The following is a 20,879-nucleotide window of genomic DNA, read 5'->3' as shown; positions in this document are numbered from 1 at the left end:
CTCTCTCTGAACATCGCATGTGGGTTTGCCTCTGCGTGGCATGCCGCATCCTGAAATGTAACCCGGGGAGTTAGCCACGCACACAGTTTCGTTCCACCATGCCCACTAATGATGCCTCATCAAGACACAATCTAAAAGTAAACAATCCAACAGCTCCTTTGCTTTTGTGAAGCGAGGACTAAGGGGTATTGATTATTCTTCTGACCCAGGACGGATCTGTATAGATCTGGGGAAGATGGATAGCTCTTTTGATCTGAGGATCAGCGAAGCCTGACAACACAATGGCACATCAGGACTGCGCCGTGAGGACAGCACCTGACTGGGCGCCAGCAGCCCTCCCCTGCCTCCTCTTTGCTCGCTTCACAAAACTCCAGTCAATGGTATCTGTCTCATCACAAGGTGTGTCGTCATGAAGAGCTCTGCCTTCTCAACGGGGGCACCTCTGACCCTTAGGAACTGAAAAAGAAATAAAGGCATTTTTCCAAGCTTTATCATTCGTATTTTCAAAGCTTCATAGAAACGGTGCATTTATTCACAATAATATGTTCCAGGGTCTTTGCTTAACTGTGGTTGATTCCTCTGCACTGTATTAAAACAACACAGGACAGACCCGGGAATAATGTAGTCTATATCATGCATTTTAGGAACTCTGGGTTTTTGCAAAGTCTTGATATCTCCTGCACTCAGTTGCTGGGAGTACTACCCCAAGCTACAACCCAAATGGATAACAGTCATCGTGGGTATAAGGAGAATTTAAAACTGATCCTGGGTCCTGCAGCCAGGTCTCGAGCATGCTGGGGGTCTCTAAGAGATCTGTTTATGGCCTCAAGGGTTCTGGGGTTAACTCACTTCCTTGAAGAGCATCACATCCCTGGCAACATCTGAGTAATGCAGTCTTTAGGACCATGACACTTCTGCCTGGATTTGCCTGGTACCTAAAAAAGGGTTTTCAAGAGGGACACGGTCAGTACCAAAATACTGGTCTGACATCCCAAACATTTACCTCGAGTAATTTGGAGATATTGGTAATTGAAAGTATCAGATATCTACTCAGTTGCAACAAGGTGCCTTATTGCATTTAACTGCTAAGTAGTTGGCCACAATACATGTATGCATAGGCATTAGTAGTAGTAGTGTTAATCACTGAATCATGTCTGACTCTTTGCAACCCCATATACTAGCGCACCAGGCTCCTCTGTCCATGGGATTCTCCAGACAACAAAACTGGAGTGGATTGCCCTTCCCTTCTCCAGAGGATCTTCCTGAACCAGGGACTGAACCCAGGTCTCCTGCATTGCAGGAGGATTCTTTACCATCTGAGCTACAGGGAAGCTCATTGGCATTAGTAAATATTATATATATGTATACACACATATATATATGTATATATAATAGAAATATATACTTTTTATATATATAACAAACAATATATGTATATAATAAACACTTGATATTTTAATGCACAATTTACCCCAACGTGATTGTTTTTTATCTAACGAGAGACTTGACACTCAATAGTTAATTACTCTAAAGAGTTGGCCACAGGTTAGCTCAGCTGTGTAGCTAGGATTTGAGAGAAGTGGAAGGTAGGACGGGAGAGAGAAAGGGGGAGAGAGTCATCCCCCCATTCAAGAAATATTCCTCTACTGCTGAATGTTGGTTATCTGGGGGCCAAGAGTTTGGTTAAAGCTTTAAATTATCCTTGGTCGCATTGTGGTTGAGTCAAAGGCCTTGTCATAGAGACTGGATTGTGCCAACTGCAAGCCCACTGCCTCTCTCCGCTGCCAGGCTGCCTCCAGATCTTTGAGATGAGTTAGGAGGGGATGCTTCCATGTTAGGGTTAGCTCAGCAATGGTTTCCCTCACCTTGCACCTCTTCTTTCACCCCAACACATTGGGTGGCATCTGGAGGCCCTCTGATTATTTCGGAGATCCCAGGGAGCAGCCAGCCAGTGGCCCTGGGCTGCCAGCACCATCAGTAGGGCATTGCTTGCTGGGCCTGGCTGCAGCAGCTTCTCAGCAGGGACCCGTCCCTGGCGGTCAGCCACCTGCAGAGGTCAGATGTGATCTCCACGTGGCCAGAGTCAGGTCACTTACAAACAGGGAAAGTGATATACCTTCCATAAGGCGTCTGGACTAACAGACTGTTTTGTCTATTGGCACAATTGTAGGGAAATTCTTTCAACCTGCAATATGGCCAAATACACTAGTCTGAAGCATATACGCTGGGCTGACATGGCTTACAAAGTGGCTTCAAGTTTCACCAGGAAGCAAAAGCACCATTCTTCCTTCCAAAATGTTTCTCAAGCACTTCTCTTCAGTCTCAATTTTATTTCTTTGTTGTTGTTCTGTCGCTAACTTGTGTCTGACTCTTTGTGGCTCCATGAACTGCAGCACATCAGGCTTCCCTGTCCTTTGCTGTCTCTCGGAGTTTGCTCAAACTCATGTCCATTGAGTCAATGATGCCATCCAATCATCTCATCCTCTGTTGCCCTCTTCTCCTCTTGCCCTCAATCTTTCCCAGCATAAATTAGAAGTAACTACAGTGAACATAGCAGTAAACCATTAACAACTCATGCATGAGAAAAACTTTGCGCCTAAGGGGAAGAAGATGAGAAAGTTTTATAAAGATGGAGAAAAGCTACAGAGATAGAGCACAATACTTTTCTGTAAGCTTTCTAATGGCCAAGGCAAAAAGAGAAACTGGCTTGACACCTGGTAATAAAAAGAAATCTGTCTGCTTATAAGGAGAGAGGTAGAATTTCCTGGGCTATATAACACTTAAAAATAAAAGCAGGAGGTGGGAGGCAAATTGCAAAGAGACTTTGAACATTTAATGTCTTTCAGTTCAGTTCAGTTCAGTCCCTCAGTAGTGTCCGACTCTTTGCAATCCCATGAATTGCAGCACGCCAGGCCTCCCTGTCCATCACCAACTCCCAGAGTTCACTCAAACTCGTGTCCATTGAGTTGGTGATGCCATCCAACCATCTCATCCTCTGTCATCCTCTTTTCCTCCTGTACCCAATCCCTCCCAGCATCAGAGTCTTTTCCAAGGAGTCAACTCTTCACATGAGGTGGCCAAAGTACTGAAGTTTCAGCTTTAGCATCATTCCTTCCAAAGAAATCCCAGGACTGATCTCCTTTAGAATGGACTGGTTGAATCTCCTTGCAGTCCAAGGGACTCTCAAGAGTCTTCTCCAACACCACAGTTCAAAAGCATCAATTCTTTGGTGCTCAGCTTTCTTCACAGTCCAACTGTCACATCCATACATGAGTACTGGAAAAACCATAGCCTTGGCTAGATGGACCTTTGTTGGCAAAGTAATGTCTCTGCTTTTGAATATGCTATCTAGGTTGGTCATAACTTTCCTTCCAAGGAGTAAGCATCTTTTAATTTCATGGCTGCAGTCACCATCTGCAGTGATTTTGGAGCCCCAAAAAAGAAAGTCTGACACTGTTTCCCCTGTTTCCCCATCTATTTCCCATGAAGTGATGGGAATGGATGCCATGATCTTAGTTTTCTGAATGTTGAGCTTTAAGCCAACTTTTTCACTCTCCTCTTTTACTTTCATCAAGAGGTTTTTTAGTTCCTCTTCACTTTCTGCCATGAAGGTGGTGTCATCTGCATATCTGAGGTTATTGATATTTCTCCCAGCAATCTTGATTCCAGCTTGTGTTTCTTCCAGTCCAGCATTTCTCCTGATGTACTCTGCATATAAGTTAAATAAGCAGGGTGACAATATACAGCCTTGATGTACTCCTTTTCCTATTTGGAACCAGTCTGTTGTTCCACGTCCAGTTCTGACTGTTGATTCCTGACCTGCATATAGTTTCTCAAGAGGCCGATCAGGTGGTCTGGTATTCCCATCTCTTGAAGAATTTTCCACAGTTTATTGTGATCCACAGAGTCAAAGGCTTTGGCATAGTCAATAAAGCAGAAATGGATGTTTTTCTGGAACTCTCTTGCTTTTTTGATGATCCAGTGGATGTTGGCTTTAATGTAACTTAAATAATTGTTACTAGAAAATATGGCTGAGCCAATTTATGCCACTTATTCAGGAAGACTTTTCATGAGAATAATTAGCTATGTGTTATGGATTTATGGGGGTTGAAGAGATCTCTCTGTCCTCTTCATCCCCACCCAAATTATTTAATTAATTTAGACAGTGTTTGAAACTGTGATCTCCAGGCCAATGCCAACCCACCTCTTATTTGTATACATAAATTCTATGGAAATGTTGCAGGAAATAAAGTAGAACCTGAGAGGATGGTCATAACCCAGGTCTCAGGTGAGTCTCTGGGATGGCCACTGAATGTGGGCTTCTGGCTTTGGGCAGAGAAGAATCAAGAGCAAGCCATAACAAAGTGAAAGGTTTATTCAGGGAGATGAACACTCCCTAGACAACTCTATGTGTGCCATCTCAGAAGGCGAGAGGCCACAGGATACAGGGTTGTCCGTTTTTATGGCAATTTATAGGATATTAGCTAACGAGTGGGAGGATAGTTCCAACTCATTAGAATTGAGGAAAAGGAGGAAATTTCCATGCATTGGACCACTGGCCACTTTTGGGGCTTTTGTGGTCAACCTCTAGAACTGTCATAGAGCCCATGGGTGTGTCATTTAGCTTGCTGGTGTGTTACGCACTCAGTCACTCAGTCATGTCTGACTTTTTGTGACCAGGCCCCTCTGTCCATGAGGATTCTCCAGCCGAGAATACTGGAATGGGTTGACAGGCCTGCCTCCAGGGGATCTTCCTGGATCAAACCAGGATCCCTGGATCAGCCCAGGGATCAAACCTAGATCTCCCTCATTACAGGTGGATTCTTTATCATCTGAGTCACCAGGGAAGCCCAAGAATACTGGAGTCGGTAGTCTATCCTTTCTCCAGGGGATCTTCCCAACCAAGAAATCAAGCCAGGGTCTCCTGCATTGCAGGAGGATTCTTTACCAGCTGAGCCATCAGGGAAACCTGCTGATGTATTATAATGAGTGTATACTGAGGACTGAGGTCTAGTAGAGGCTAACTGCCATCTTGGACCTAGCTGGTTTTAACTAGTTTAGGTAGTACCCTCAATGGTTGTCTTTTTTTTTTTGTTTTAAGGTTGTGCCCTGCCCCCTTCCTGTCTCAGAAAGACAGTCTGCCTTTCAAGCTGAAATGGCAGAGCTGAGCAAACCAAGCATATCATCTTCAGTGTATAAGACATTTATAACCTGATCTTTTATGGGAAACATTGACCCATCGCTGGTCTGGAGAAAGATCTGAAAAATATGTCCTTAAAACTAAGAACTACAGGCTTAAATTCAGTTAGCCTAGGAGAGGTACCCTTCTAAGTCATTGTCAGCCATTAAGAATCTAGTCTAAATCAGTCTTTGTCTATATATCTACATGCATCAACTAGCAGAATGAAGAGAATGGAGGGAAGGGAACACAGGACAAATCAGTTTTACTTAGGAAGACAGTAAAAAAGAAACAATTGAGGCCCTGAGGTATTTTCAAGGTGGACAGGGCTGGCTGATGCTTCACAGTGAGGAGTCTGGAAGGTCAAGTACAGTGATGGCCACAGATGGCCTTCGAGTGAAGAGAGGGGGTGTAAGTAAAAGATTGTTTGGAAGAAAAGGGGATGTGAAGAAAGGAAGGAGGAAGCACTGCTTTTCTAAATTTTATCAAGAACAGCTCTATGGAAGTGCTCGCACTTTCTCCCATTTTCATCAGCTCTCCAAGTAGCCTAATAGTTGTCCATTTGCGGGCAGTTGTCCAAGAAGAGAGAGTCTGAACTATCAAAGAAGGAAGCTGATAATCAATATGGTGGCTTTAGGATTCAACATGGACTTGTAGGTCACATTATGTTTAGTATTAAAGGTATATATTAAATTTAACTCCAGTTGTCAATGGAACAAGTACATTTTAATCTATTTTTACTTCACATCAAATCTAGTTCTCGTATCTGTGTTGTATTTGTAAAATTAACTGAATAGGCACATAAAACTGAAAATATAAAATGAGATCTAACGGTTTTTTCCCACTTAACATTTTTATACAGCTTAAATGTTGAAAATTTGCAGTCTGATGTTTTCCTTCTTGAAAAAAGAAAAGCCAACAGTATTCAATATGTACACATTTATATTTATAAATATATATAAAACCATATATATATATATAAATAAATTCTGTCTATCAGAGACCTTGTGGTCCACTGACTGTTGATTTAAAATGTGTGAAGTATGCAGGATCACTTTCTCTAATTAGGGAGAAAGAAGTTTTTAATTCACGTATGTATATTTTTAATGTCATGGGCACATTATATTTTGCTTAACAAAATGTCCTATTGAAATGGACTTTTTCTAACATGAAAATCTTTCTTTTAAAAAATTGCCATTTTTTCAGTACTTGTTATGAAGAATCCTGCAGTTTTAATGAGTCTAGAATTGAGCAATTAAAAAATAAAGAAGACTCTGATTTAGAACTTAGCAGAAAAGAAATGCAGTTAGTGAACTCCTCCCGTCTGCTTTATGTTAGTTGCTAGAAGAAATAAATGAAAGAAGTTAACCATTCTTTCAGGTTTTTCCAAACAGTAAGGACAATCAGACCAAAGAAATTAAAACTAGAAAATCAGTGTTTGCTGAGTCGGTGTTATAACACCTACCATAAGCTCAGTAGAAAACCTAGATTGATGGAAGTTGATTTGGGATAAGCCAGTTGGATAAAATGTATGAAAGACTCAAGATTAAGCATTATGATTAATAATAGAAATTAATAAAAGTGAAATTAAAGATTCATATAACCTACCTATTGTAGGAAAATGAACATACCCTCTTAGAAATAAATAATAAATATTATATTTCCCCAAAATGTTTTATTAACGGAGACAATTTGAAAGTATGGTAAAGAGCAAGATACTGACTATTCTTTCACATATTCAACTTTTAAACAAAAGAGATGATCTCTTTGACTCTTGGAAATATGTTGAACTTAAAGTGACATGAAAAACAAGGTCATTTCGCAGACAATATGCTTAGAACATGCTGTGCTTATTTATGGCTAATCTCATTTTATAGTGTTATTAATTCTGCTGCTTGAGGCAAGGATTTTATTGTTCTTGTTTTGTTTCATTCACAGGTGTATTCTCAGGTCCTAGAACGGCCCCCAGCACAGAGCAGGCAGTCAATAAATATTTATTGAATTAATCGAGGCAAGAGCGGAAAATTCTATGAAGAATTTCTAAAAAGAAAATTCTATGAAATACAAGGCACCATAGAGTGAGGCACGATGACAGTGAGGTCAGGTGAGCAGTCCCTTTCCTTGGATGAAAATATCCTTTCCAATAATCCCATTTTCTCCAGACCAGTTAGCATATATTGATATAGACTGGAGAAGGTATACGAACTGCCTATAGACAGGCTAAGGAATTGTGGACTGATGAGCTTAGTGACCTATTTTTAAATTCGATGCTTAATATAGAGGTCTATATGTATATATCAAAGGAATAGCTATACCTAGTTATGAATTTTCATGCTCTGAAATTTCGTGTTCAGAAAGATTCTTTTTTTAAATCTGAGGCTTTTTTACATCATCAACAGTGAAAAATCAAATTAATTAATGGGGGTTAATTTGAAATAGCACTCGCACTTTTTAATCTCTACTTACAAAAATATAAAGTAAAACCTTTCAATCTCTACCTATTCAGAAGGAAGCAGGGAAATATTGTTTGGAAGGGGTCTCAGGGACTGTGCTTATGAGCATCAGGAAACTGAGGAACCAAAGTGTAAAAGTATAAATGGTGAAATACTGTGCTCCAGGATGTAAGGGGAACAGAGCTCAAACCTGAACACGTGTTTAAGGTTCAGAATGAAATTCACTGGGAACACCGTGCCTACTCCCAACCACCCTCCCCACCCTGGAAGCATGCTTTCTTCTTCATTATTCCCAGTAGGTATTGGCTTCCCAGGTGGTGCAATGATAAAGAACCTGTCTGCCAGTGAAGGAGATGCGAGAGACACAAGTTTGATCCCTGGGTGGGAAAGATCCCTTGGAGGAGGGTGTGGCAACCCACTCTAGTGTTCCTGCTTGGAGAATCTCATGGACACAGGAGGCTATGGTCTGTAGGGTCACAAAGAGTCGAACATGACGGAAGCGACTTTTCACACATGCATCCATTTGTTCTTAGACACTATAGGTTAGAGTTGCCCATTTAAAAAAAGAAAAACAAAAAAGCTGTCTTCTCAATCCTTTTTAATTCACACATTTCCGCTTTCATCTGTTTCTTTTCCACATCATCTGATTTTTTTTTTCTCCTGTTATGGCTGCTCTGTTGAAGAACTTGGACACTGGACCCATACGCAGGATTTTCCAACAGGAAAGATAAGGAAGATGAAGATGCTCCTTGGGTCTCTGTGTCCCCTACAAATTGGCAACTGGATTCAGAGACTTGACGAAACTCACATTGCTGCTGCTGCTACTGCTAAATCGCTTCAGTCGTGTCCGACTCTGTGCGACCCCATAGACGGCAGCCCACCGGGGTCCCTGGGATTCTCCAGGCAAGAACACTGGAGTGGGTTGCCATTTCCTTCTCCAATGCATGAAAGTGAAAAGTGAAAGTGAAGTCGCTCAGTTGTGTCCTACTTCGCGGCCCCATGGACTGCAGCCCACCAGGCTCCTCCATCCATGGGATTTTCCAGGCAAGAGTACTAGAGTGGGGTGCCGTTGCCTTCTCTGAAAACTCACATTAGGCCCCTTTATGTTCTTTTCTCAGGAGCTCATCATGTCTGCTGTCTCTCTTTACATGAAAGTAACTGCTGTTGGTGGTCAATACCTAGATACATTAATTCACTAGGAGCTGCAAAATGATAATATTATGTCTTTTTTTTTTTTTTGTAAAAATTTACTTGTTTCTATGTCCCAGCAACCAATAAATTAAAAATGGTTTCAAAGAAAAATTACAAAATTTATAATAGAATCAAAAGAGCCAGCAAACACCCAGGGATAAAGGCAATGAAATATATGAAAACCCACAAAATGAAATATTGTATTTAGCCATTACCCATGTAACATCACTGAATATACTACTGATTTAGAAGCAAAAATTTCAGTAGAATTTTAGTCTTAAACACTGCGGGGGGAAATGCATTTTCTTCAGAATTACCCATTATCAACACAACACTGTTAATCAACTATAGTCCAACAGAAAGTAAAAGTTTTTTAAAAAAGCATACCGCTAAATAAGTAACACAAATTTGAGATGCCTAGAACTGAATGACAATGAAAATGTTACATAGCAATATTTGAGGGATAAAGCTAAGGTAGAGTTTTGAAGAAAATTTATATTTTAAATACATAAATTAGGTAAGGAATCTTTAAAATGAATGAGCAAAGAATCCATTTTATGAAGTTACGAAATGAAGAGAATGAACTGAAAGGACAAAAGAAATACATGAAAAAGAATGGATGGCCATACACACAGAAAAGGCTTGCTGGGATTTTGTGATTATATCGACTCTGTAGTTCAGTTTTGAGAGAAATGACATCTTTGCATCATGAATCTTCTAGTTCATAAGATGATGTATCCCACCATATATTTGTTGCTTCTGAATGACATATGCGCTATATGGTACATGGGACTATCAAGAGTTACCTACTTAAACACTATATGTTTTAAAAATCTCACCCCTTGGCAACTTACATGATTAAGAAATGTGAATTTTACTGTATGTAAAGTTCTCAGGATATCAACCATGACTTTTGCCACAAACTCCCAAAAGTGTCAAACTCAAGGATTTCTGGCTTATGAAAACTGTACAAAACTGGAGTTTCAAACTATTCATATCAACCGGATGCAATGTAAACTGTATCTCATGCTGCCGTCATTCCTTTAAGATGCCTCAATAGCAGGAACTTTTCTGTTCTCCCATTTGTCTGTTCTTATTTTAAAATAAGGAGGTGCAATGAACACATACCACTAAGTCACAAAGATAGTGCTTATCATACTAAGACCTTGAAAGTTTCAAAAGCTATAGTGTTCTCTCTTTACTTTTTTTCTGTAAATTTTTCCTTCCCCCTGCCCCTTCTTCTTAACTGAAGTGTTATGTGGTCAGACTTCTCTAGAAATCTTGACCAAGTGGAATAGCTGTCTAACCATTTTGGAAATACGCAGATAATCAAGGTGTCACTTAACATGTGCAAGCAGTTGGGATATGCAAAGAAAAATAATGAGTAGCAACAGTATCTTTGATCCTGGAAAGGATTTAGGAATATAGGAGCTGTGTGCAGGGTGGTTATCATCAGCCCATTTTCTACTCCCTGTGTACAAATCATTTCGTGCATTCTACAAACCAAGCCCCGATGTTGGGCTTCAAAAGCAATTTCAGCAGCAAAATAAGGTGCTTTTCTTCAATTTTCAAGCCATTTGTACGAGGTTAGTGTTGTTTACCCACCTGGTACACTGATATTTACATACCCCTTTAAAGAAAATTGGTAGGTATGATTTATGGAGTACTGTAAGAGCACAATTTTCCATGTAGTGCACCTAATCTGAAAGGGCACTTGCAAAGGTCACTCTGGCCATACAAATACCAAGTCTTCTCTTTGGAATAAGTTAGGAGATTCATTTTTCTTGGAAAATGTCAGCAGTACCCTACTCCAGAGGTTAGTTTATGCAGATAAATGCGTAAGCCTTTAATCTTTGAGCAAAAATACTCTACACAAATGTAAAAGCAGTCCATCTATCACTGTTAAGACCTGTAATTTGTTTTTATTTAAATCTCAAGCCAGGGCGGAGTAGGCAACAGGACGGGTAACCTGGTATCTCCCATGTAAGCCGAGATCAAGGTGCAGAAACGCGCTTGAGTCAAGCCAGGTGGGTGGCACACCTCGAGCCTGCCAGTGGAGACCGCTGTTCTCTGCTTCTCTGCGCTTGCTGCTCGAGCAGCTGGAGGCTTCCTGCCCAGCCCGGGAGCGTGGCAATGTGTCCAGTAAGTTTCCTCTCTCAGAGCTCCAGTGAAAATTCAGGTGAAGGAAATGTTGTCTTTTTCTTTCTTTTTCAATTTTTCACTTCAACTCCAGGAGAGGAAAAAACCAAGTCATGTCCTTCAGGAATTTCTTTTCCCCAAAGAACTGCTGTGTTTCGAGACAACGTCTCACTTTTCCCATAAGTAATCATTCCCAATCCTGAGTTTTTTTCATTTTGCATCTGACAAGAGAAGCTATGAGAGTCAGTTGTGGGTAATACATTTTAGCATGTTTTATACTCTCTCCTTCTTTTCCTGCTGCATAAATTCTATCCTTGAGCCTTAATCTTTACCCCAAGTCATAGTTCTCTTGAGGACCATGTTTTAATATTAGATTTAACAGACATGAAAAAAAGCTAAAATGTGATCAAGCAACATTTGCCTCTGTTTCTATAAAGTGAGAGAAGGAGGCCAGGAGGCAGGGAGAGACACCCTGTTTCCTTGGGTAAGATTTTGCAGATGGGCCTTTGGAGTTGGTGAGAAGCATTGAGCTTGGACCAATGGCTGACATTGGTTTTCCATCTCATTGTTGTCAAAGCGAAAGGAAATTATAACCATTCATGCAGTAGATTCCCCTTTGAAAATGTGGATATCGCATGGGAGATGTATCCCAACATGGTAATAACAGCAGGTAAAAACAATCCACTTAAGGTTTTTCATGGAGGGAAGGTCCAGAAACACGCCACCTGTATCGGATTCAAGCATCATCCAATTTTTTTTTCTTTTCATTTTAAGCATTAAATGGATTTGATGACTTGATCAATGGATGTCATACGATTTGTGCAAAGCTGAGCTCCAGGAAACTTACTGGACACGTTGCCACACTCCCAGGCTGGGCAGGAAGCCTCCAGCTGCTCGAGCAGCAAGCGCAGAGAAGCAGAGAACAGCGGTCTCCACTGGCAGGCTCGAGGTGCGCCATCCACCTGGCTTGACTCAAGCGTGTTTCTGCACCTTGATCTCGGCTTACATGGGAGATACCATGTTACCCGTCCTGTTGCCTACTCCAAATAATAAGCACATTTGAAATATCGGGTTTTAAAGAAAGACCACCACTGAGTTGAGCAACCTAAGAGAAAATTATCAAGGGTCAATAGTAAAAATCTCCAAACTCTAAATCTCCAGGTTACAAAATTAAGCACAAAATCTCCAGCTAATCACATCAAACTTTTTAGTAAAAAGGAGGCAGAAAATTTCCGAAAAAATGTCATCCTCAAACAGGTGGACCCTGGCCAAACTTCCAAACTGTTGAAGCAAGATCTAAGGTAGCAGATGTAAAGGGAATTAGACTGGCTGCATTCTTAATCTTCAAGTTTAAGTTGCAAAGATTTCCTTTTTCTCATCCTTGTGCCTCTGTCCCTGAACCGATGGTACATACTACACGTGTGAACTTCTGACTCTTAACCTCTAATTGCCTGTTCACACTCCTGCTTTGGTGTCTAATAGACAAGTCAAATTTGTCGTATCCTAAACAAATTCCTCAGTCTTCCACTTGCAAACTTTCCCCTGCTGCTGTCTTCCCAAACTCAGGTACTAGTGACTCCATCCTTCTTGCTGATTGGGCCCAGAAGCTGGAGGTCATCCTTGATTCCTTATTCCTCTCATCCTCCATATCCCATGGCTGCTAAATCCTGTTGGCTTGGATTTCAATCTGATCCCTTCCTCTGTGTGTGCGTGTATGTGTGCGTGTGTGTGTGCTCAGTCGTTCAGTCGTGTCTGACTCTTTGTGACCCCATGGACTGTAGCCCACTAGGCTCCTCTGCCCATGGGATTTCCCAGGCGAGAATACTGCAGTGAGTTGCCATTTTCTTCTTCAGGGGATCTTCTTGACCCAGGGATCAAACCTGCTTCATCTCCTGCACCTCCTGCCTTGGCAGGCAGATTATTTACCACTGTATCACCTGGGAAGCCCCATCCCTTACCATCTGCAATAGACTGAATGTTTGTGTCCCCTCCCAAATTCATATGTTGAAATCTTAACTTTGAAAGTGATGGAATTAAGATATGGTATTAAGATGGTATTAAAGGCTCAGTTTTGAGAGATGATTAGGACATAAGGGTGGAGTCCTCTTAAATGGGACTAGCACCCTTACAGAAGACGCTCTAGAGAGATTGATCTCTGAGTCAGGAAGGGAGCTCTCAGACACCTTTGCCTAATCACAGACTTCTAGCCTCCAGAACCATGAGAAACAAATGTGTGTTCTGTGTAAGTCACCCAAGGCTATGGTGTTTTGTTATCATAGGGAGACCTAGGATATCACCTTTAATAGCTGCCACTCTCCTCCAAGGCCCAACACCCCCACCTAAGTGACTGCAGTCATTTAGACCCTTGCCTCTACCACCTCTGCTTAAAGAAGCTTCTGGAGTAATCCTAGCCAGTGCCAGTGTTAGCCCCTCATATGTGTCTGACTCTTGGCAACCTTGTAGACTGTAGTCTGCCAGGCTTCTCTGTCCACGGAATTCTCTAGGCAAGAATACTGGAGTGGGTTGCCATTTCCTTCTCTAGGGGATCTTCCTGACCCAGGGATTGAACTTGGGTCTCCTGCTTTGCAGGGAGATGCCTTACCTTCTGAACCACAAAGGAAGCTCAGAGTAATTCTATCACATTATAAATGAGATTAGATTATGCCACTCCTTTGCTTAAAATGCTTCCATGTTTCCTTCAAAATGTTTCCACTGGGCACCAAATCTCGGAAGGCTCTGCCTGCGACTTCTGAACCCCTCCCTGTCCTCCTCGTGATCCCCTTTCCCTGGAAGGAAACATGGCTTGCTACTTCTTCTTCTTTAGGTCTTTGCTCAAACATTATCTCCTCGGCAGTGCTTCTTTGACAAGCCTCTTGGAAATCGTGTCCCTGTCTCTCTCCCACCCCCACACCACTCTGGTACTCTCAATCACCCTTCGCTGGTTGTTTTATTCCCACAGCACTTATCACCATCTGACATAGCATATGTTTTACTTATTTTATTGTTTACTGCCTGTCTCCCCCCAGTATAGCATAAATCCTCGAGAGCAGGAATTTCTGTCTATTTTGTTTACTGCGGCGTCCTCAGTGCCTAGACGAATGTTTAGCACAGGGTGGATCTTCACATATAAATATTTGGCAGTTCCACTGACAAATGCCTTTAACTACTTGTGAGATGCCAATAATTTTGTAGCTGTATTTTTTACTTAGCAAAGTTTTCCCCCAGAGCACGTAAGCTCTATGCCTCTCACGATTGCCTCTCCACATTCATTTCTTAAAGGGAATGTCTGAATCACGTGGGAAGTTAGAGACCAGAGTAGCTTTCAGTGAGTTCAGGCTAAGTTAGGTCCCAGTCTTGGCTGATTAAATTAAGGTCTTCATCTTGAGTGTGGAAGATCTGAAGGGATGAGAGCCCATAGGAGAGAGAATAGAAAGGCGTGGGTTCAAATTCCAGTTCTACTACATACAAGTTGAGCGGTCTTGTGTAAACAACCCGGCTGACCCTCAGCTTTCCCATCTGTGAAATGGAGCTGCAAAATCACATTCTCTCACAGATGTGTGGTATGGATTGAGCACAGGATAACATCGAATCCTATGCAAACCTCTCGAGTTTGTACCTGCCATGATTACCTTTGAAGTCACAGTAAGATCATGCCTCATCTTACATATCATATGTGTGCATGTATGCCTTATTTTGCACAGGGCCTGTGGAGTCATATCTAGCCTATCAATATTGACCAAAATAACTGCACATATTGAAACATTGCCTGACTCACACAACCCAAGGACAAGAAACAGTCTCTATCCAGCATCAGTATTTAGGATGATACAATTAAATTGAACTGTTAGCACACAGCCTGTAGTTTTAAATGCTCGCAGCCTGATTACAAACATAGGTAAGGATTCCATTGGCTCAACACCAGTGAGTTCAGGACTAAGAAGGGGGTTGACAATTGGTGGCCTAAGCCGCACTCATCAACTGTTTTTGAACAGACTGAGAATTACAATTTTTTGTGTGCATTTTTAAATGGCTGAAAAAATTCAAAAAAATAATATTTTGTGACACATGAAATTTGACAAAATTCAATTTCATTAAATAAAGTGTTATCAGAACACATCCAGACCTTTCATTCATATTTTGTCTCTGATACTTTGTGCTACAAGGGCAAAACTGAGTAGTTGGGGCAGAAAATGTATAAACTGCAAAAGCTAAAGTTGTTTTTTTTACCATCTCACCTTTTATGGATAACATTTGTCAAGCCCTGCCTGGTCTAACAAAACCATGGTGCCTTGATTTAATGATAAACCTGGTTTTGTTTTTATTACTTGACTAGCAAAAAGGGAAATGGCAACCCACTCCAGTGTTCTTGCCTGGAGAATCCCAGGGATGGAGAAGCCTGGCAGGCTGCTGTCTACAGGGTCGCACAGAGTCGGAGATGACTGAAGCGACTGAGCAGCAGCAGCAGCAGCAAAAAGTAGTTGAGGTAAGCAGAATTCTATAGAAGTATTTATCGGAATTACCACCATATCTGTGTCCAGCAGAAATATATTCACAGAAACTCTGCTCACATCTCTTTTTTTCCCGCAGACACTCTTTTTTTTTCTTCCAAATCTCTAGAATAAAATGGTAGAGCACATTTTACGTCTTCTGAAAATAAAGCCCAGTACGTGCCCAGCACCTCATTCCTCATCTCACATTGCCTCCAGGGGTGGCCCTGTGCCCCAAGTCCAGAGAGAATTTGGCCTCAAAATGGAATGCTTTCCTAGAATTATTTGTTTAAATCAGTTTCTCTTCCTGCAGAATTTTGTCCACTGTCACATAGCATGTTTCTCCGGAGATGTCGAGGCCTTCTAAATTTAGGAACAGAGGTTGCCTTATTCTGGCCTTACTTTTTTCCCTTTTCATTTCCCCTTGTTTAAATTTAAAGCCAGCATCTCCCTGCTTCTGTCTCCTTAAAGCTTCTTAATTGACAATTCATTAAAACAGAATAAAAAAAGGTACAAACTTCCAGCTGTTAGTACTGGGAATGTCATATACTACATGGCTATAGTTAACACTGCTGTGTAATATAGAGAAAAGCTGTTAAAGCTGTTAAAAGAGTAAATGCTGAATTCTCATCACAAGCAGAACTCCGTATGCCTTTTCACCTTTCTTTTTTATCGTACTGGTATGAGAAGATGTGTGTTAGCTGACCTTATTGTGGTAACCATTTCACAACAGATGTAAATTAAACCGTCATGTTTAATGCTACCCCTTAAACTTATACAATGATGCATGCTCAGTTTTCCCAATAAAACTGGAAGAAAAAGTCCAAAGGAAGGGAGGAGGGGGAAGAAACAGAGAGCATAGTAATTTTGTTCCTGCAAAATGTGTGGGTGGGTTAAAAAAAAATTGCTTTGTGGGGGAGATGCTTGGAGATGTCAACATGTGAACAGGACTGACTGCTGAGCCCGTGGTGGCAGAGTCCCTTCTCCTCCCTGTCGGTGGGGAATTCCCATGGATACAGCTGCCAGGCTCCAGGTCCTCTGCTTCTCTGCTGAAAGATTCTTGATTGGGAGACAGGACAGTTTCTGAGAACCCATAGAGCCGGCTGCCCTCTATTATGAGCTCTGTGACAGCAACGAAATAGCAGACCCACTTTCCCAGCTCCCGGCTTCCTCCTGAAAAGGGCCTTTGCAGCCAGAGGACTGACATTTCCCTACGTTTCTGCTTTAATTAATGTCTGGGAGATGAACTTCGATTCCCACCCACAGCAGCATAAATTAGATGGAATTAAATGCAGTGCTTCTTTTCAGTTCTGCTCTTTTTACCTGCTGGCCATCATTTTCTCCTTCAAATAATACAGCCACGGAGCAGAATTCTAGATTAAGTCCTAGCATAGAACTTATGATCACAGGAAAATCTGTCACTTGATACCGGTCCTCTGAAATTCAGTGGGGCTTGGGGTTCTTTGGATACTTCACCACTGGGTCGGCACCAAACGGTAAAGTGGGGACCTTGGGGTCTGGGAGGCACTTCAAATCTGGGGAGGCACGATATGCTCCTGGTTAAACGGTGCTGGCTCAGTGATCTGCAAAGAGCTGGGCTTGTGCTTGTGAAGCATAGTCTCCTACTAACAGCAGAAGGCACCTTCCTGACTCGACCTGACCCCGCTCCCTGCTATGTAGACTCTGAAGAATAGAGAGAACCAAGTTACTCTTGTTCAGTCACTAAGTCGTGTCCAACTCTTGGTGACGCCATGGACTACAGCATGCCAGGCTTTCCTGTCCTTCACTATCTCCCGGAGTTTGCTCAAACTCATGTCCATTGAGTGGGCGATGGCCATCCAACCATCTCATCCTCTGTTGTCCCTTTCTCCTCCCACACTCAATCTTTTCCAGCATTAAGATCTTTTCAAGACTCAGCTCTTTGCATCAGGTGGCCAAAGTATTGGACTTTCCACTTCAACATCAGTCCTCCAATGAACACCCAAGACTGATCTCCTTTAGGATGGACTGGTTGGATTTCCTTGCAGTCCAAGGGACTCTCAAGAGTCTTCTCCAACACTGCAGTTCAAAAGCATCAATTCTTCAGCACTCAGCTTTCTTTATAGTCCAACTCTCACATCCATACATGACCACTGGAAAAACCATAGCCTTGACTAGACGGACCTTTGTTGACAAAGTAATGTCTCTGCTTCTTAATATGCTGTCTAGGTTGGTCATAACTTTCCTTCCAAGGAGTAAGTGTCTTTTAATTTCATGGCTGCAATCACCATCTGCAGCCCAGGAAAATAAAGTCACTGCAGCCCAGGAAACAGCCACTGTTTCCACTGTTTCTGCATCTATTTGCCATGAAGTCATGATCTTCGTTTTCTGAATGTTGAGCTTTAAGCCAGCTTTTTCACTCTCCTCTTTCACTTTCATGAAGAAGCTCTTTAGTTCTTCTTCACTTTCTGCCATAAGGGTGGTGTCACCTGCATATCTGAGGTTATTGATATTTCTCCCAGCAATCTTGATTTCAGCTTGTGCTACTTCCATCCCAAAATTTCTCATGATGTACTCTGCATATAAGTTAAATAAGCAGGGTGACAATATATAGCCTTGATGTACTCCTTTTCCTATTTGGAACCAGTCTGTTGTTCCATGCCCAGGTCTAACTGTTGCGTCCTGACCTGCATACAGGTTTCTCAAGAGGCAGGTCAGGTGATCTGGTATTCCTATCTCTTTCAGAATTTTCCACAGTTTATTGTGATCCACACAGTCAGAGGCTTTGGCATAGTCAATAAAGCAGAAATAGATGTTTTTCTGGAACTCTCTTGCTTTTTCAGTGATCCAGTAGATGCTGGCAATTTGATCTCTGTTTACTCTGCTTTTTCTAAAACCAGCTTGAACATCTGGAACTTTACGGTTCATGTATTGCTGAAGCCTGGCTTGGAGAATTTTGAGCATTATTTTAGCTGCAGATTAGGGTTTCAAATAGTCTCTGAGCTTCTGCTCTTTTCTAAGGCCATTTTCTGCACTGATTAATGACAGCACTGGGATCAGAATCACCATTTACTAGCTTTGTGGCTTCAGGCAAGTTACTTAACCTCTCTGGATCTTGTGTTCCTCATCTCCAAAAGGGGGTTGGGATTGACAGGTACACACTGCTATCTTCAAATACACAGCCAACAAGGACCTGCTGTGCAGCACAGGGAACTTTGCTCAATATGCTGTACTGACCTAAATGGGAAAAGAATTTGAAAAAGAATAGATGCATGTATACCTATATCTGAATCACTTCACTGTACACCTGAAACTATCACAACATTGTTACTTTACTCTACTCCAATAGAAAATAGAAAATTAAACAAAGAGCAGGGCGTAATAACCACCCCTCCTTCATAGGCTAGTGAAGAAGGCTGTGTGAGCTAAGTTGCATAAAGAGCCACACATAACTAGACACCTTATGAACTGAGTCAGGGCCTGGTAATGGTTAGGTTCTGTTACTGCTGCAGTGATGATGAAGAAGACACCCCAGTGCTTTGCTAGACCCAGGGCAAAGCTGAGTTCCTCTCGTTGGCACTGAGGACCTCTTAAGATTGTAGACTCTTTAGCTTCATAAAAAAGAAAAAAAGGTATGACATAAAAATAGTGAATGAAACGGATTTTAACTCAGGTAAGGTGGATTATGAACTCCTTAGCACCAAGAAGGGCATTCCTGCTCCTAAGGATGCTAAAATGTTCTCAAATTGTTTTCCTAGAACTATAACATCTAGTTCCAGAAGTAGTTGTCCCACTGGGAGAGAATAGGGTCCAGTCCTGGGGAGAGTTTTGGGTATTTCAAAAGCACTACTGGCCAGCTGGGGAGTGACCAGGGAAAACTGACTAGGAGAGCCAGGGGGTATTTGGGAGCTGCATCTTACAAGAAATCAATGACGGAATAAGACCATATTTTCCCTGGAGTCAAGAAAACTCAGTAGCAAAGTAACTCTTGTCAAGAAACAGGGCAACCATTTGCTCCTTTAGAACAGCCTAGCACCAATTAGGACAGGTTTCAACAAAAGAAGGATTTGAGCCTAGACTTATTATAAATTTCTGAATCAAGAGATGGGCTTCTTAGTGAAATTTCCCCTCCTTGGGAGTAGTGGAGTTCTACTGAACAGAAGGGCTGTCTTTCTGGGAGTTCTTTGAAGAACATCCTCATGTTGGGGAGGTTAAACTAGCTGGTTTTTAAGCTCTCTTCTAAATCAAAATTCTGAGAGAGGTTTTTGTTTGTTTATTGCTAGGAGAGACTTATTTGTATGGGCTTTGCCCACTAAACTGTTCATTCTGTTCTATAGTGTCTAGATTTCTCAATGGGTCTGAAATATAAATTTACATGTCACATCTATCAAAGAAGCAGCTTTCTCACTAAGGGATGTTCTTTGGAGGAAAGAGAAGCATTAACAATGCTTATTTCTCCATCTAAGAAAAACACGTCTCTTATGCTCTTCAAAAGCGAAATGGGAGAAAGGACTCAGATGGAAATCCCTGTGTTTGAACGTGAAGTGCGACAGCCACTTCACATTGTCACCACACAGCCGCCCGAAGTCTTGCAAACTGGATGAGCTTCCAAGTCAGCAGTTAGTCTGTCATTGAAGCATGACCAGTGCCTCGGTGACAACAAGCAAACAAGCGGCTGAACATGTTAACATGATTTTATATCATTTCTGTTTGATGTGGATTGGGTAGAAAATCTGGGATGTGAGCCACGATGTAGATTTTCAAAATTGATTAGCATTTTCTGGACATTGGCAGCCATTTCTATGGCATTTCAACGTGAGTTAAAATTGATTAGTGCTTTCAGAAAAATGTGTACCAAATTGCTGTGCAAATTGAGGTAGCTCCAAACAGGGGCTGATGACAGGATAAAGGCATATGATACGATATAAGATCCACACGGCTGAGGCCACTCCAGGGAGACGAGATCTCAGAGGAGAGGGTGTAAATGGTTCTGTGCAGTTTTAGATTAGCTGTTGGTGCTTGTCCAACACTTAGCCTCCACTTGTGACAATGCGTAAAATGGGTTGCATGCTTATAGGAGAGAGGTTGTTTGGTTCTTTGTCATAACATTAATCATGGATAAGCTCATTTTGGTTAATGTGGAAGCAATCTATACTTTTGCAGAAATTGCATTGTAAACAAAAAAATGTTGATATTCACCCTCTGTAAAGTTTCTGTGATTTTAAAGATTTGTCTTGACAAATATTCAATCAACTCCAGATCACTGTGAGTAGCCATTTTGCAGTTCCTCATTCCCTTCTTGTTTGCCATAGTCAGCCACTCAAGAGTCACTGTGTCCCTTTTCTGTTACCAAACACAGACAGAAAGTCAAGAAATGAGTCATAGCAGGGCGCATCTCAGAAGAATGAGAACCTTCAAAGGTCAGCTTTTCTTGCTTGTCAATAGCTGACA

Source organism: Ovis aries, chromosome 18 (assembly GCF_016772045.2).
Source record: "Ovis aries strain OAR_USU_Benz2616 breed Rambouillet chromosome 18, ARS-UI_Ramb_v3.0, whole genome shotgun sequence".
Classification (NCBI taxonomy): Eukaryota; Metazoa; Chordata; class Mammalia; order Artiodactyla; family Bovidae; genus Ovis; species Ovis aries.
This window is presented reverse-complemented; position numbering follows the sequence as displayed.